This window comes from Bison bison, unplaced genomic scaffold (genome assembly GCF_000754665.1).
Source record: "Bison bison bison isolate TAMUID 2011002044 unplaced genomic scaffold, Bison_UMD1.0 scf7180017864471, whole genome shotgun sequence".
In the NCBI taxonomy this organism is placed as follows: domain Eukaryota; kingdom Metazoa; phylum Chordata; class Mammalia; order Artiodactyla; family Bovidae; genus Bison; species Bison bison.
In genome coordinates this window covers 35,436,057-35,439,848 of record NW_011495032.1, presented here as the reverse complement: position 1 = coordinate 35,439,848, position 3,792 = coordinate 35,436,057, and the positions used below count along the sequence as shown (strand labels likewise).

At 44.7% G+C, this 3,792-nt stretch overlaps 1 protein-coding gene across 7 annotated transcripts in view; it reads left to right on the top strand.

Moving 5' to 3' along the window:
• Nucleotides 1–273: 273 nt before the first annotated feature.
• Nucleotides 274–3,792, top strand: part of IKZF2 (IKAROS family zinc finger 2 (Helios)) — a 181,828-nt gene continuing 178,309 nt past the window's right edge. For 2 of the 7 annotated variants that reach the window (XM_010861136.1, XM_010861133.1), the window contains exon 1: nucleotides 274–2,393. The gene's annotated coding sequence lies outside the window, so the exon portion shown is untranslated. Of the gene's footprint in view, nucleotides 2,394–2,809; nucleotides 3,081–3,792 lie in introns of those variants that run through there. The other 5 variants (XM_010861125.1, XM_010861131.1, XM_010861132.1 and 2 more) reach the window with 3 other exon arrangements.

Genomic DNA, 3,792 nt, shown 5'->3' with positions numbered 1-3,792 from the left:
AGTAGCCAATGAACATACTATTGTACTTTCTTAGGATACATTTTTGTGTAAAGTGTAACTATAAAAGTACTTTAAAAATGTGTGCAGTTATGGCAAAGGCTGGAAATATAGATATCCTTTGACCTACACAAACAATGTTGAGAAAAACTGTGCACAAAGGGAATTTCTAGTTTATACAAAGGTTTAAGCCCCTGGAGAAGGAAATGGCAACCCATTCCAGTATCCTTCCCTGGAAAATTTCATGGATGAAGGAGCCTGGCAGGCTAGAGTCCATGGGGTCACAAAGAGTCGGACATGACTGAGAGACTTCACTTTCTTTTCCTTCCCAAAGTGGAACTGTTGAGTTTCAGAGCCAGGATTATTTGACTGCAAAGGATGAAACGGAACCCTAGTCTTTGTATGTAAACATGATCTTGACTTCTTTGGCATGAGTGTGATATACCATGATCTTCAAATGAGAAAGGAACATCGGATGTTAAGAAGAGGGAAGCTTCCCCAAATGATCTAATTCTCACAAGTAACCATGAGTCACTTTGCCATTTTAAAATTTGGGAATCACTACCTCCTGCCCAAATACCCATCCTTGGGGAGACAGGGCCATCAAATGTCAAGTGTCTGAATACTTAGCCACTAGAGGGAGAGAGTGTGCCTCTGGTGATTAGGGAGCCAATGAAAGTAACTCAGGAGAAGGATAGGCTTTCAAGGGAGCTAAATTAAGCTCTAATGAGCCAGGGGCAAAGACTGTATCAGCTGTGGTGGCTTTGGGGAACTTGAAGATGATTCCTTAGAACTTCACAACGAATCCACTTCTACTACAGAATTAAATTGCTTAAACTATCCAGACACTTCATTTTAATTCTGAATATGTTTTAATTCATCTTTTCTAAGGACCTCCACAACTTTCAACACTTCGGCTTAGTCTAGAAAAGTTATGTTACCCTTTGTATACTGGGAATTTTATATATTATGAACATTTCAATTTTGTATGATAATTTAAGATTAAAATTTTTGCTATCTATTCGGATGATTAGAATGATTTGTGGAGTTCTATGATCTTTCCCAAATATAACTTTAAGAAAATGACTTTTATTTAGATACTTGACAGGTTAAAAAAAAAAACAAAACCAAAAACAAACCTGCTTTACCATCACATAACTCACAGCTGTTCTTAAAATCGTCTTAAAATTTGTTGTTAGCCTGAGTCCAAATGATTTGCTCGCCAATGAAAACTGTTTAATCTTGTTTACAGCACAGCACCAACCACCATTTTCCATGATTTAAAAAACAAGCTTCTTAGTACAGCTGTTTAATAAATCCAACAAATGAAGTAAACTTTAAAAAAGGAATTCATTAAAAATATTAAAGTTTATACAAGTCACAGGATGTCCATGATTTAGTGTGTATCAATATGAAAAGAATTCCTTCCCAGTCTCCGAATCTAAAGACATTATCCAAAATTTCCCAGATATACACAGTGACGCTTAACATACAGTTGACGATTTTATTTTCAATGTATCATTTCTCTTCCCTCAGCAGAGAGAAAAAAAAACCTCAGCAACTATTTCTGGGATTCTTCAAAGGAGTAGGAGTACAGCGCCTGCTCCTACTCTTTCAGCATTGATTTTCTACACAATCTGTGATATGGTTTCTCAGAAATGCTGTTTGGCAGTGCTGAAAATTTCACGTGTTTTCAAACTTAAGCCATCCAGACTACACAGTTCAGTATTTTCAGCTCCTTTCATTTTCCTTTTCCCTTTAATTATAGAAGTCTCTATTCCCTCTTTTTGCAACTGTGGTCAAGAAAGATGCTACATGCGACTGTTTGCAGAAAGAACGTTTTTGTTTTTTGTTTTTTTCTTCTCATGACGATTCACAGAAGTTCTTCCCAAATACAAAAGCTGCGCTATAGCTAACTGATGACACTGAGAGACAACGCTTTACTCCTAACAACTTTTTAGACCCTTACCCGTTCATTCCTTGACTGTGGTGGATATGCCACATGCCCGGGGTAGAAAAAGCAAGTAGACACTCTAATTTTAAACTTGCACTGTAAAGCACTTTCAAAATAGTAATAGTTGAGCTGCATATCAGACCTGCCTTTCCTGCTCAATCCATTCCCCAGGACCCCTCTCTCCTGCTCCGAGTCCGGGTTGGTCGGGCGCCGGTTTCTGAAATCGCACCGCACAGTTTATTGCGAAGCTGAGTGGGTGGGTCCACGCGCAAACCCAGACTCCGGCCAGGACGCGGAGCCCGGAGCTCCGCGTCGCGCGCCTAGATCTCGGTCCCGCGCCCTTCGCCCGGCCTCACCACAGATCCCAGTTTGAAAGAAAACTTCACGACGCCGAAATGATCCCCTGGTCGCTGCAATTCTTCCTTTCGAGCCGGCAGAAAACGTGAGATTTATTACGACTCGGGGAGGAGTGGATGGGGGAGGCTGCCGGGGCACTCTCGGAAGCGGGTTACCTGGTCCCCATCCCCCCGCCCCGGCTTCGGGGGCGGGGTCCGCCGTCCGGGGGCGCCCGGCCAGGGGCGACGCGGCCCGGCGCGCGGGTGGGCGCGAGGGAGGGAGCGCGTCGCGGAGCCGCCGGGGCAGCACTTGTCCTGTAATCGATTGCCGAGCGCGCCGAGCGGCCCAGCGTGCAGAGACGCGCACACGCGCCTCGCCAGCCCGCGCACACACACATACACACACGCACACACAAGCACAAGCGCCCCGGCCCCGCACACACGCGCGCGCGCGCACGTCCGCCCGCGCCCAGGGCTCCGCCACCCGCCGCCAGCCCGCCTCCGCCCGCGGGCGTCTGCGCGAGCCCGGCCGGCGGGGGAGATGTGCTCTGGCTCCGGCGGATCGGTTTCTCGGGGTTTGACCAGCTGTCCCGGGCTAACCCTGCTTCTCGCTGAAGATGGAGGAAGTAAAAACAGGATTACCCTTAGCTACAGATCCACTGCCTTAGTTTCCACCACCAACTGCAGTGCACAAACACACGTTAGGCACAGGAAAGAAAGAAAGAGAGAGGACACACTAACAGTAAACACAAACAAAAGGGTGATGGGATTATTTTACTGCATGCACTGCTGAGGTAAATCTCCGCTTGGCTTTTGCGTGGTGAAGAACAGCTCTTGTTTTATTTGTCTTCTGATTCATAGATTATATATAATATGTGTATCTGATTTTCAAGGTGGGGGGAGTGTTTTCAAAGTTAAGTGTAATTATATAGCATCTCGTTTTGCACCGTGATGTGATCAAATGACTTGTTGCTGTTAACCAGTAATAATAAGATATAGATACTATAGATATTTTTTCTCTGGGAGGGATGCATTGTGGTTATGATTAGGCTAATGATTTCTGTAAAGGACGCTCAGGGAATCGGGTTGAAGATGATGTCTTCTGCCTTAATTTATCGTCCCCTGCTTATAATCTGTTTCTGGGATGTTAATCGATTAATCAGTTCTCATCTCTATAGCTGTCATGGATTTGGACTTGTTTTGCTTTGTTTTAACTTGAATTCCAAGAAAGGTGGGGTAGCTTGGAATAAATTGCAGCTGTGTATCTATCCCAGCTATAAGGGAATATCCAAATCCTGTTGGAATTAAACAACAACAACAAGCTGGTATGACACGTAAAAAGGCAGCAGTTAAATCACTTTGACAGGTTCTGGTGTGGGCGAAAGAGATGGACTTAAGATTTAATTTATTATTACTGTTTTGCCAAGGGCGAAAAACTGTCCTGTGAAGTTGGCCTAGGTTCTTTGCTGGGTTCCCCCTGACTGTCCCTCCCCTATCCACCCCCCC